This window comes from Triticum dicoccoides, chromosome 6A (assembly GCF_002162155.2).
Source record: "Triticum dicoccoides isolate Atlit2015 ecotype Zavitan chromosome 6A, WEW_v2.0, whole genome shotgun sequence".
Classification (NCBI taxonomy): Eukaryota; Viridiplantae; Streptophyta; class Magnoliopsida; order Poales; family Poaceae; genus Triticum; species Triticum dicoccoides.
The window spans coordinates 517222432-517237150 of NC_041390.1; positions in this window are offsets into that span (position 1 = coordinate 517222432).

Sequence of the window (14719 nt, forward strand, 5' to 3'; positions counted from 1 at the left end):
ACACCGACACCCTAACACCACACCCACCCTTACCCCGACACCGACACGGCACCCCGACCCCGACCCGGCACCCCGACCAGACACCCCGACATCAACGGGTATCGCTTTCGTACCTATGGCAAAGAGCTATCTATGGCCGACCGAAAGTCTACAAATTGTTGTGTATGTGCTATCAGCGAAGGAGGTACCGAGTATTATGGGAGAGTTGAAGCAATTTATGAACTTCTATTCTATGGTGAAAACCCACCGAATGTCGTAGTCTTCAAATGTTATTGGTTTCAGCCGAAGGAGACTAGAAGGACTCATGAACATATAGGGCTAGTTGAAATCAACCAAAGCACCCATTTAGATGTTCCTGATGTCTATATTACGGCTCAACAGGCGACCCAAGTATTCTATCTACCGTGGGCCTGCCAAACTAATCCAAATCTGAAAGGTTGGGATGTCGTTTATGAAGTGCCGCCCTATGCTAGACTATCTCCCCCAAAGGAAGAGGATTATGAACCTCACATTAACCCAGACACATATGAAGGAGAATTCTTCCAAGAGACACGTCTTTCCAAAAAGCGTTTCAAGAACCGCTATACTTCACCCCAAAACATTGAAGTAGACAGCGACAGTGAATCTGACATCACCCCAGAGGAGGAACAAGAAGAGCCGGAACAAGAAGAGGTTACTGCTGCGAATGACCTGTCATTGCTTGACCGATTACGTCAAGGTGGCCTTCCACATGTTGATGCCACTGAACCCTATGAGCCCGTCATTGATTATAGTGATGATGATGATTATGCATTTATTGATGATACTGATCGAGATTATTAGTAGTGTCAGGTATTAAATTTTTTTTATGTTGTACTTGATGATGATACACTTAAGTGATACACATATTATTATTCATGTCGGTCTTTTTTTATGTTGTACTAATTTCGTTTACTGTTTGTCATGGCAGGTGTTGAAAGATGGTGGGCGCTGGTCGGGAGCGCGCCAAGGCCCCTTCTTCGTCGGCGCGTGGTCTGAGGTCTTCCATTCCAGACGCACCTCTCCGCCGAGCGTTGCTGGACAGTATGGCCACACCGCCGGGCCCTTCTTTGTCGACCGCGGTGCCCAGCAGGGGATGAGGTAGGAAGAGAGGAGGTGGGGCACGTGGTCGTGGGAGAGGAGGTAGGGTGACTGGTACGGCGCCTTCCTCGCCGCCACCCCCAGCTGTTTCACCCGAGCACGTGACTGCTAGGGTGGACTCGTCCGAGGAGGAGGCTACACGGACTCCGGTCCACGAGCCTCCGGTCCACCGGTCTTGGGCCCACGAGCCTCGGGTCGACTGGCCTTCGGCCCACGAGACCCCGGAGGAGCACACGTCCGGATGGGGTACCTGGCCGGATCAGCCCGAGGAGCCGAGTGGCCATGCTGATGATGGCGGGGAGCCGACTGATCTTGAGGAGGAGGGGGGCACCGTCTACCAGCGTGGTGCTACACGGCTCCCGTCCGTGCCGACGACCCGCGAGCAGAGGTGGTTGATTTTCCCTGATGGGGAGAGGTACGTAAGTGCATTTAATATTTCTGTACCTTGTGCATTCACGTTTCTTCAAATAACTAATGCGTTGGCCTTGTCATGCTGCAGGGGTTGGGACCACCATCATAGTGTCCGCCGGGCCAACTCCGTCCTTGGAGTTCTTTGCCGGCAAAACTTCCCGGGGTTTGTCACGTTGCCTGGTGAGGGTTGGCTTCCAGAGCTTGGATTGAGCTGGGAGCACTACGTGCGCCTCCGAGATGGTGTGCGGATCGGATGGATTGTTGGGAGGTGTTGGTCGATGAGTGGTGCTCAAAAGAATGGCTAGCCCTCCACAACGAGGCCAAGGACAAACGTGCCCAAATGGAAGGTGTGCCACACCATCAAGGCAGCTCCAACTTATATCAGTTCGGGCGCAACTGGGTATGTGGTTTGCTTCATGATTCATGCAATTCATTCATCATGCTAGCTTCAGCCCTTTAATTACTAATTTTCATTGTTTCTCTCTTTCAGGCACGCCACAATAAGGTGGATAAGGTGCCAGAGGTGTACGACCTGTATGCCATGGCCCACCCTGCCTCTTTCAAGAAAGTCAAGGCTTTCTCTCAGTCTGACCTCGATGATGCAAACAACTTCACCAACATCTCCTCCCACAACAAGCTCATGAGATATAGAGATGAGGGGAAGGCGAGGAAAGGGGAGGACTTTAACCTGAGCCAGGGTCCCATTGATCCAGAGCTGGTGATGATATCTGGTGGCGGGAGGTCCCATGGCTCCATAGCCATTGGAGATGGACTTATCCGTTGTCCTAGCACTCTCCCGGAGATCAAGGCGCGCCAGTTGAGCTCCGCTCCTGAGATAAGGCCTCGTGAACGGCCAGTGCAACTCGCCATCAAGGTTAGTGATACGTACTCAGTTATCTTTCTCCATTACATTGTGTGCGCTTCCATCAATGATTACAAATGGTCATGTGAGTGGTGTTGCAGGCTGCTATACAGAGTGAGCGAGATAGAACGGAGAAACTTCTGGCGGAGGCGGCGGAGAGGCAGCGGGAGTTGGAGGAGAGGACGACAAAGATGATGGAGGAGGAGAGGGCACGGAATGACATGCAGGCAAGGGCCATGTATGAGCTCCTTGTGGTAAGTTTCTTCTGCAGATTAGCCAAAACATTCATGTAGTGTTTGTCTCATTACAAACTAGTATGACTGAGTCGTCAAAACCAAATGTGCAGTCTGTGTGCGAGAAGACAGGTCAGACCGCTCCGCCGATGCTAGTGATTGCTCCTGGGACCACGGTGAGTTTTATTTGAATGGACATTACTTGCCAGTCTTAACATTTGAGTGTCATCATGCTAACAAGACATTGGAAATGATCTTTGGTGCAGCGTAACTCCAGACAGGCATCGCACGATCCTTCTCCAGCTACCGACACGAGCCACCCCGCTCCTACACCTCCTGGATCTTGGTAAGTTTATCTAGTGTTTTGCTTAACACATGCATAAAGACCTAGACTTAGCTTTATTTCCTCCAATGCTTACCATAATGACCTAGACTTAGCTTCTTCTCCTCCAAAATGACTTAATAAGCTTACTGACCTCCAAAACCATCCATTTTACCTAAGTTAGCTCTAAAACGATCTGTACTTAGCTTACTTATGTCAAAAATTGCATAATTAGATTAGTTAGCTCATAGACGATCCATTTTACTTAAGTTAGCTCTAAAATGACCCATTTTACCTAGGTTAGCTTATAAATGATCCAGTTCATCCAAGTTAGCTCAAAAATGACCCATTTTACCTAGATTAGCTCCTAAATGATCCATTTTACCTACGTTAGCTTTAAAATGACCCATTTCAACTAGGTTAACTCCAAAATGACCCATCTTACCTAGGTTATCTCATAAACGATCCATTTCAACTAATTTAGCTCATAAACGATCCATTTCACCAAGTTAGCTAAAAAACGATCCATTTCACCTAAATTAGCTCTTAAATGATCCATTTCACCTAAGTTAGCTCAAAAAGATCCATTTCAACTAAATTAGCTCATAAATGATCCATTTCACCTAAGTTAGCTAAAAAACGATCCATTTCAACTAAGTTAGCTCATAAATGATCCATTTCACCTAAGTTTGCTAAAAAACGATCCATTTCACCTTAGTTACCTAAAAAACGATCCATTTGACCTTATTTAGCTCATAAACGACCCATTTCAACTAAGTTAGCACATAAATGATCCATTTCACCTTAGCTAGCTCATAAATGACCCATTTCAACTTAGTTAGCTCATATATGATCCATTTCACGTAAGTTAGCTCATAAATGACATACTCTTCTTGTTCTAGTCTTCTTCTTGTTCTACTCTTCTTGTTCTAGTCTTCTTCTTGTTCTACTCTTCTTATTCTGGTCACCTATTTCTAACTTTCTTATTTTTCATTTTGCAGATTTCATTCACTTGACGAAAGCTTGCATAGATGGAGTGCTCCTTATCCCTTTCTCTGTTTCTTTTGTATCGTTGAACTATGCATGTATCGTTGGATGAAACTATTGTAATATATATGGTTGGATACCTCTATGTTGAACTTGCTATGTATGATGGAACTATGCATGGAACTTGGTAGTTGGATGGAACTATGCATGGAACTTGGTAGTTGGATGGAACATATGTGATGAAGTTATGTGATGGAACTATGTATGATGGAACTATGCATGTTGGATATCTTATATGTTTGCTCTGTAATTGCCTTGTGAAATATATCTATATATGTCATATATATTTTCTGTGAAAATTGTTGGATTTAATAAAAAACAGAAAAAAGACCCAATATACAGTCTCTTTGCTGTCTGCCACCGACAGCAAAGGGCTCTTTGCCGTCTGCTGCGGACGGCAAAGAGGACACGTGGCATCTAGCTGTGCTTCCTGGGAGCTGACCCATTTGATCAGTTTGCCTACAGTGGCAGACGGCAAAGAGTTTGCCGTAGCGGCGGACGGCAAAGGCCTGCCATGTAGTGACGTGTAGATGACATCATACGGCGGACGGCAAAGATAGTAGAAAGTTTGCCGTCCGCTGGCAGACGGCAAAGGCACTAGAAAGTTTGCCGTCCGCGGCGGACGGGAAAGGCCTGCCCTTAGCCACTTAACGGACTGAGAGCACAATTATTGTCGTCCCCCCTCTTTGCCGTCTGCGGCAGACGGCACAGGGCCTTTGCCGTCCGCCGCCAGGCAGCAGACGGCAAAGTAGCTGTTTACCATAGCCTACTTTGCCGGAGCCTTTTGCCGTTCGCGGAAGACAGCAAAGGCCTTTGCCATCCGCCATTCATGCCTTTGCCGTCCGCCATGGCAGACGGCAAAATAGCTGATTCCTGTAGTGTATAAAGGTACACTACGGGTATCTCCGAAAGTGTCTGTTGGGTTGGCGCGAATCGAGACTGGAATTTGTCACTCCGTGTGACGGAGAGGTATCTCTGGGCCCACTCAGTAGGACATCATCACAATGTGCACAATGTGACCAAGGAGTTGATCATGGAATGATGTGTTACGAAACGAGTAAAGAGACTTGCCGGTAACGAGATTGAACAAGGTATCGGGATACCGACGATTGAATCTCGGGCAAGTATCGTACCGCTAGACAAAGGGAATTGTATACGGGATTGATTGGGTCCTTGACATTGTAGTTCATCCGATGAGATCATCGTGGAACATGTGGGAGCCAACATGGGTATCCAGATCCCGCTGTTGGTTATTGACCGGAGAACGTCTCGGTCATGTCTGCATGTCTCCCAAACCCGTAGGGTCTACACACTTAAGGTTTGATGACGCTAGGGTTATAAAGGAAGTTTGTATGTGGTTACCGAATGTTGTTCGGAGTCCCGGATGAGATCCCGGACGTCACGAGGAGTTCCGGAATGGTCCGGAGGTAAAGATTTATATATGGGAAGTCCTGTTTTGGTCACCAGAAAAGTTTCGGGGTTTATCGGTAACGTACCGGGAACACCGGGAGGGTCCCGGGGGTCCACCAAGTGGGGCCACCAACCCCGGAGGGCTGCATGGGCCAAGTGTGGGAGGGGACCAACCCCAGGTGGGCTGGTGCGCCCCCCCCCCCACCAAGGCCCAAGGCTCAGCAAAGGAGGAGAAAGGGGAAACCCTAGGCTTAGATGGGCCCTAAGGCCCACCCTAGGGGGCGCCCCCCTCTCCCCTCTTGGCCGCCCCCCTTTTTCCCATCTAGGGCTGCCGCCCCCCCTAGGGGTGGGAACCCTAGAGGGGGCACACCCTCCTCCCCTCCTCCTATAAATAGTGAGGCCTAGGGGCTGCCCAATACGCGATTTGATCTGTCCCTGTTGGTGCAGCCCTCCCTCTCTTTCTCCTCATATCTCGCGGTGCTTGGCGAAGCCCTGATGGATCACCACGCTCCTCCATCACCACCACGCCGTTGTGCTGCTGCTGGATGGAGTCTTCCTCAACCTCTCCCTCTCTCCTTGCTAGATCAAGGCATGGGAGACGTCGTCGGGCTGTACGTGTGTTGAACGCGGAGGTGCCGTCCGTTCGGCACTAGGATCTCCGGTGATTTGGATCACGACGAGTATGACTCCTTCAACCCCGTTCGCATAGCGATCTACAAGGGTATGTAGATGCACTCTCCTTCCCCTTGTTGCTGGTTTCTCCATAGATGGATCTTGGTGACACGTAGGAAAATTTTGAATTTCTGCTACGTTCCCCAACATCCTCGGGAGCGCTTTTCTCTATATAAGAGTTTGTCCAGGCTTGTCCTTTGCTACAAAAAGGATTAGGCCACCTTGCTGCACTTTATTTACTTTTGTTACTTGTTGCTCGTTACAAATTATCTTATCACAAAACTATCTGTTACCTATTATTTCAGTGCTTGCAGAGAATACCTTGCTGGAAACCGCTTATCATTTCCTTCTGCTCCTCGTTCGTTTGACACTCTTACTTATCGAAAGGACTACGATAGATCTCCTATACTTGTGGGTCATCACATATCAATCAAAGTATCCCGAATTTCCTTTGCATTCTCAAGACGGCTGATTTTGTTGAATTCTTCGGGGCACAATCCGTTGAAGAGAATATCACAAGCTTGAGCATTGTATTGCAGCATCTTCAACTCTTCCGTGGTAGCTTCACGGTTAGGTTCTCTCCCATCAAAGAATTCACATTGCAAGCCAATACACACAATAGCCCAAACGGCCGGGTTATGTCCAAGAATATGCATTTTCATCTTATGCTTCCAACTAGCAAAATTTGTACCATCAAAGTAATGACCTCTACGGTGGTAATTTCCCTCGCTAGACGCCATACTCTCCTACATTGTGAAACCAAGGCTATGACCACCAAAAGCTATGGAAATCAAAGCAAATGGAGACCAAAGCTCTGATACCACTTGTAGGATCGAAAGTATGTTTAGAGGGGGGTGACTAGACTACTTGACAAAATAAAAATCTAGCCTTTTCCCAATTTTAGTTTTTGGCAGATTTTAGCAACTTAGCACAAGTCAAGCAATCAACCTACACATTCAATTCTAAGAGTGTGGCAGTGGAATGTAAAACAATTGCATATGAAGGTAAAGGGAGGAGTTTGAGGGAGCAAACGCAATGTTGACACGGAGATATTTTATCCGTGGTTCCGATAGGTGGTGCTATCGTACATCCATGTTGATGGAGACTTCAACCCACGAAGGGTAACGGTTACGCGAGTCCACGGAGGGCTCCACCCACGTAGGGTCCATGAAGAAGCAACCTTGTCTATCCCACCATGGCCGTCGCCCACGAAGGACTTGCCTCACTCAGGTAGATCTTCATGAAGTAGGCGATCTCCTAGCCCTTACAAACTCCTTGGTTCAACTCCACAATCTTGACGGAGGCTCCCAAGTGACACCTAGACAATCTAGGAGACACCACTCTCCAAGAGGTAACAAATGGTGTGTTGATGATGAACTCATTGCTCTTGTGCTTAAAATGATAGTCTCGCCAACACTCAACTCTCTCTCATAGGATTGGATTTGGTGGAAAGATGATTTGAGTGGAAAGCAACTTGGGGAAGGCTAGAGATAAAGATTTATGTGGTTGGAATGGAATATCTTGACCTCAACACAAGTGTAGGTGGTTCTCTCTCAGAAAATATATGTTGGAAGTGTAGGCATGTTCTGATGGCTCTCTCCAGGAATGAAGAGTGGGTGGAGGGGTATATATAGCCTCCACACAAAATCTAACCGTTACACACAATTTACCAAACTCGGTGGGACCGGATCATGAAACTCGGTCAGACCGGTTTAGTTCATAATGTGATCGTTAGGCATTTCGGTGGGACCGACACGTCAACTCAGTGAGACCGATTTCATTAGGGTTAGGGCATAACGTAATCTCGGTGAGACCGATTACTCAAACTCGGTGAGACCAATTTTGGTAATAGACAAACAGAGAGTTGGTCAGGCAAACTCGGTAGGACTGATTCACTCATCTCGGTTGGACCGAAACGTTACGAAAGGGAAACAGAGTGTTTGCATTGCAATCTCGGTGGGACCGATCGCTCATGTCGGTTTGACCGAAACGTTACGAAGGGAAACAAAGAGGTTACAATCCCATTTCGGTGAGACCGAGATCCCTATCGGTGAGACCGAAAAGACTAGGGTTTGTGGCAGTGGCTATGTCAACTGAACTCGGTGGCGCCGGATAGAAAGTTTCGGTGGGGCCGAGTTTGACTTTTGGTTTGGGACATATGTGGATATGAGAAAGTAGTTGAGGGTTTTTGGAGCATATCACTAAGCACTTTGAGCAAGAAACTCATCAAGCAACACCTCACCCCCTCTTGATAGTATTGGCTTTTCCTATGGACTCAATGTGATCTTGGATCACTTTAAAACGAAAAATGTAGAGTCCTGAGCTTTGAGCTTGAACCAATCCTTTGTCCTTAGCATTTTGAGGGGTCCACTTTCTCATCCATGTCATGCCAATCATTGAGCTTTCCTGAAATGTTTATCTTGAAATAGCATTAGCTCAATGAGCTATATGTTGTTAGGAATTACCAAAACCACCCAGGGATAGTCGCACTTTCACACATCACGAGATGCTTCAATTCCATCCATGATCAAGTCAAGGAGGGAGACATAGAGATTTGCAAGATGCATATGGATCTGAATGTTGCAGACCTGTTGACTAAGCCTCTCTCACGAGCAAAACATGATCAACACCAAGACTCCATGGGTGTTAGAATCATTACTGTGTAATCTAGATTATTGACTCTAGTGCAAGTGGGAGACTGAAGGAAATATGCCCTAGAGGCAATAATAAAGTTGTTATTTATATTTCCTTATATCATGATAAATTTTTATTATTCATGCTAGAATTGTATTAACCGGAAACTCAGTACATGTGTGAATACATAGACAAACAGAGTGTCACTGGTATGCCTCTACTTGACTAGCTCGTTAATCAAAGATGGTTAAGTTTCCTAGCCATAGACATAAGTTGTCATTTGATGAACGGGATCACATCATTAGAGAATGATGTGATTAACTTGACCCATTCCGTTAGCTTAGCACTTGATCGTTTAGTATGTTGCTGTTGTTTTCTTCATGACTTATACATGTTCCTACGACTATGAGATTGTGCAACTCCCGAATACCGGAAGAACACTTTGTGTGCTAACAAACATCACAATGTAACTGGGTGATTATAAAGGTGCTCTACAGGTGTCTCCGATGGGGCTTGTTGAGTTGGCATAGATCGAGATTACAATTTGTCACTCCGATTGTCGGAGAGGTATCTCTGGGCCCTCTCGGTAATGCACATGACTATAAGCCTTGCAAGCAATGTGACTAATGAGTTAGTTGCGGGATGATGCATTAGGGAACGAGTAAAGAGACTTGCTGGTAATGAGATTGAACTAGGTATTGAGATACCGACGATCGAATCTCAGGCAAGTAACATACCGATGACAAAGGGAACAACGTATGTTGTTATGCGGTTTGACCGATAAAGATCTTCATAGAATATGTAGGAACCAATTGAGCATACAGGTTCTGCTATTGGTTATTTATTGGAGATGCGTCTCGGTCATGTCTACATAGTTCTCGGACCCGTAGGGTCCGCACGCTTAACGTTCAGTGATGATCGGTATTATTAGTTTATGTGTTTTGATGTACCGAAGGTAGTTCGGAGTCCCAAATGTGATCACGGACATGACGAGGAGTCTCAAAATGGTCAAGACATAAAGATTGATATATTGGACGGCTATATTCAAACACTGGAAGTGTTCCGGGTGATTTCGGAGAAAACCGGAGTGCCGGAGGGTTACCGGAACCCCCCCCCCCCCGGGGGGAACTATTGGGCCTAGATGGGCCTTAGTGGAGAGAGAGAGGGGTGGCCAGGGCAGGCCGCACGCCCCTCCCCCTTGAGTCCGAATTGGACTAGGGGGAGGGTGGCGCTGCCCCCCCCCCTTTCCTTCCTTCCCCCTCCTAGTAGGACTAGGAAAGTAGGAATCCTACTCCTACTAGGAGGAGGATTCCTTCCCTCCTTGGAGCGCCCTAGGGCCGGCCGGCCTCCCCCCTTGCTCCTTTATATACGGGGGCGGGGGGCACCCTAGAACACACAAGTTGACATTGTTTAGCCGTGTGCGGTTCCCCTCTCCACCATATTACACCTCGGTCATATCATCGTAGTTCTTATGAGAAGCCCTGCGCTGGTAACTTCATCATCACCATCGCCACACCGTCGTGCCGACAATACTCTCCCTCGACCTCAGTTGGATCTAGGGTTTGTGGGATGTCACCGAGCTGAACGTGTGCAGATCGCGGAGGTGCCGTGCTTTCGGTACTTGATCGGTTGGATCGCGAAGACGTTCGACTACATCAATCGCGTCACTTGACGCTTCCGTCTAAGATCTACAAGGGTACGTGGACAACACTCTCCCGCTCGTTGTTATGCATCACATAGATCTTGCGCGATTGTAGGATATTTTTTTCAAATTACTGCGTTCCCCAACAGCAGGTGGAAACATGAGAATGTGGAGGAGCGCCGGGCAGAACCAGTTGAACTATGCGCAAGTGATAATGAGATAGGAGATGGTGATGATGATTTGTATGCAGATAATGTAGATGAGGATGAACCTGAGCAGAGAGATGAAAATAAATCAAATGAGAAAGCAAAACAAAAAGGGAAAGAGAATGTAGTTCCTACCAATCAACAGAAAGGGAAACAAGCATACCACTCTGATGAAGACATGTCAGAGACTGATGATTTGTGGGCTCCTGATTCAGATGATGAAGAGCTCAATTTGAAGTTCAAATCCTTCAGAGAAGAACATCTTCATAGGCCAAAGTTTCATGTTGGGCAGGTGTTTGAGAGTGTAGAGCTGTTGAGGACTGCCATCAAAGAGTACTCATGTCAGAACAAAGTTCATATCAAGTTGCCTGTGAATGACAGGAAGCGATTGAAAGCAAGTGATGAAGACTGCACATGGTACTTGTGTGCATCATATGATAATAGGACTATGGCTTTCGTGGTGAAAAGATATGTGAGTGAGCACACATGCGACAAGAAGTGGAAGATTAGGGCTTTCATAGCTAAATTCCTAGCACATAAGTACCTAGAGATGTTCAGGGCTGATCAAGACATGAACCTTATGAATTTTTTAGGGTTGTTCAGAAAGAATGGCATATGACACCAGGCAGGATGAAGTTGCAGAGAGCTAGAAGGATGGCAATGAAAATAGTATATGGTGATGAAGAAGGCCAGTATAAGCTTCTTTGGAATTATGCTAATGAAGTCAGGAGAAGCAACCCCGGCTCATCATTTTATGTCTCACTTGATGAGAATGCAAGGTTCAGCAAGCTATATATGTGTCTGGATGCTTGCAAGACAGGATTCCTTTTGGGTTGCAGGCCAGTGATCTTTGTTGATAGCTGCCACATAAAAACAAGGTACAGAGGTCAACTACTTGCAGCTGTTGGTGTAGATCCAAATAATTGCATCTTTCCAATAGTAATTGTTGTTGTTGAAGTGGAGGACACCCCTAACTGGGTGTGGTTCCTTGACACACTGAAAAGGGATCTTGGCATCATCAACACTGAACCCTGGACTATCATGTCAGACAAGAAAAGGTAACACTTGTTAATGTTGATCTTTATCTTGTACTTGTTTCATGCACTTGTTTCTGTTGGTTGTTTGTCCCTATAGTTAAAGCCTTTGATTCATGCAATATGCAGGGTCTCATTAGTGCAGTTGAACAACTATTCCCTCAGTTAGAACATATATTTTGTGTGAGGCACATGTGGCAGAACTTCCAGCAGCCTTTCAAAGGGAATATTTTGAGGAACCAACTATGGAAGATAGCAAGGAGCAACACAGTTCAGTTATATGAGAAGGGGATGGAGGAAATGAAGCTACTTAATGCATATGCCCACAAGTGGCTTCATGAGCAGGAACCCAACACTTGGATGAAAGCTTTTCAGAGTGATTTGCCAAAATATGATATACTATTGAACAAATATGTCAAGTTTTTAACAGGTTAGCTCACAATATTTTGATGCTTTGGTTATTTTCTACCAATCTTACCAAAATATTGTCATGCTTAGGTTGTTCTAACACAAGTGACATTTGCAGGTATATTTTGGAGGCTAGGGAGCTGCCAATACTTACCATGGTTGATAGAATATATATAGGCAGCTTATGACCATGCATTACAACAAGCAGATTGAATCAGACAAGTGGCCAGGTAATATATGCCCTAAAACCAGGAAACAAGTTGAGAAAGCATGTGAGTTTGCAAACACGTGTTATCTGGATTGCTCAGGTGATGGTATTTTCCTAGTAGGTGACATAGGGGTAGATTACATAGTTGACTTGCATAAGAGAACATGCACTTGTAGAAGAATTCAGAAATCAGGGGTGCCATGTTCTCATGTGGTAGCCTGCTGTAGGAATGAAAGAATTGATCCTCTTGAACTGGTAGACCCTTGCTACTCCAAGCAAATATTCAAGAAGGCATATGAAAACATTATCTACCCTTGCAAAGATAGGAGAGAGTGGGAGGACATGTGTGGGCCCCCAATATTTCCACCATTGTACCAGAAGCATGTAGGAAGGCCTTCCACTGCAAGGAGACAAGCACCTAGAGAGGTTGACTATAGAAAGGGAAGGGGAAAATCACAAGGCATGGTGTCATCATGCACTGTTCATATTGTGGTGAGCCAGATCACAACAAGTCTGGATTCAAATACTTGAAGGCTAGACTTCCACCACCAAGTGCAAATAGTAGAGGCAATGTGGCAGCTCTAGATGAAGTCAATGGTGCACCTAGTGTGCCACCCACAGCTCCAGATGCATCACATCAAGATGACCCAGTCTTAAATCAGGTAATAAAGAGTTATAGCTCCTCAAAACCAAATGCATTATCTTCATGATTGCAATACAACTAACACAAAATGTTTCTGTCGAATTGCAGTGACAAGAAGAACCAAGTGTTGTATTTGAAGATCTTATGGTGGATAACATGATTGCCCAGGTATAAATTACTCCAGAATCACTCACTTTTATTTCCTTCCTGTTTTTCTTGTATCATATATTTGATAATTCTGCAGATGCCAACACCAAGGGTTGTTCAACAGAGGCCATTACCTAGTTCTAGGTTTCTCAGTGCTGCCTAAGTGATGCTCAACCAGACTAATGCTAGTCAAGGTAGTCAAGCTAGCTCAAGCACTATTAGGCCAGGTGAGTTAGCACAGAAGCTGGAGGCAATGAAAAATCAGAAAGATAGGGAGCTAGAGGAGAGGAAGCAAGGCATCCTTGCATCTAGGAGGGAAGAAGAATTGAAAAAAGCTGAAGACATAGCAAGGAAGAAACATGAGGTAGCATAGAAGAAAGTAGAACTGGCTGAGAGAAGAATATTGGCTGCACTGGAGAGGAGTGCCAAAAGAAGAGAAGAAGCAGAGATAAACAAGAAAGCTCAAGTTGAGACCAAACAAATTATTGCAGAAACAATGAAGACTATGGCTGCAGAGAAAAAGGCAAAGCAAGAAGCTAAGAGAAGAGCTGTTGCTGAGAAGAAGGAGGCACAAAAAAAGCAGACAGGGAAGCAGTTGTTGCAAAGAAATAAGAGGAGAAGAGAAAATCTACTGCACAAAGAGAAGAAGAGAAGAAACAAGCTGCTGCTAGGAAAGAAGAAGAGAAGAAACAAGCTGCTGCTAGGAAAGAAGAAGAGAAGAAGTTGGCTGGTGCTAAGAAAGAAGAGGAGAAGAAGCTTGCTGCTGCTAAGAAACAGCTAGAGAAGAGGCCTGCTACAACAAGAAAACCAACCTGGTTTGGCAATGAAGCTGATTATCCCAACAAATCAGCAAGATCATCAATGTTTGATGTCTTTAGGTAGTTTCAAAGATATGGTTGTTTATGATCATGTAGGAGCTATTGAAATGAGCATGTATGGCACTTGTGTATTCATTTTGGTGGATGATGATGTTTACTACTCTTCATGAATGATGATGTTAGTTATTTCGGTGGATGATCATGTTTGGTCTTCTTCTCATGCCAATTTTATTCCAAATGAGCAGTTTAATGCCATTTTCTCTTGTATTCTGCTGATAAAAAATTGGCACTTCACATTGAAAACTGGTACTGCTTATTATGGACAGAAACTCTTGATGATCATTAGCATTGAAAACTTTTGATCATGTAAGTATGGACAGAAACTGGTAATTCTGGACACAAACTATGACTGATAATGTAAGTCCTAGATCAAAAATTGGCACTTTAAAAGGACTGACCAATTGAGAATATCATGCAAGTCCTTTGGCATAAACTAGGATTGGACAGAAGCATTGAGAATATCAAGCATTGCAGATTCATCATACATAGGACAACACAGAGTATTGCGAACAGGCCTGTAGCCTAGTGGTTGCAGCGACCTTAGTAGCACCCCAGGTCCTGGGGTTGACTCCCGGTGGGAGCGGATTTAAACAGGCCTGGGCAAAATTTCTGAAATAAAAAGGACTGTGGGGCAATTGCTCTATAGTAAATAGTCAAAAAAACAACACATAGTATTATCATTGCCACTCAATATTCCATTGCATCATGCTGAAACAAAAGAGTTCACAAACCATCGTTACATCAGGGTTCACCACCACCCTTACAAGACAGGGTTCACCACAAAACATTCAACTAACACAGGGTTCACCACCACCATTACAAGACACAAATTAACTAACAGCA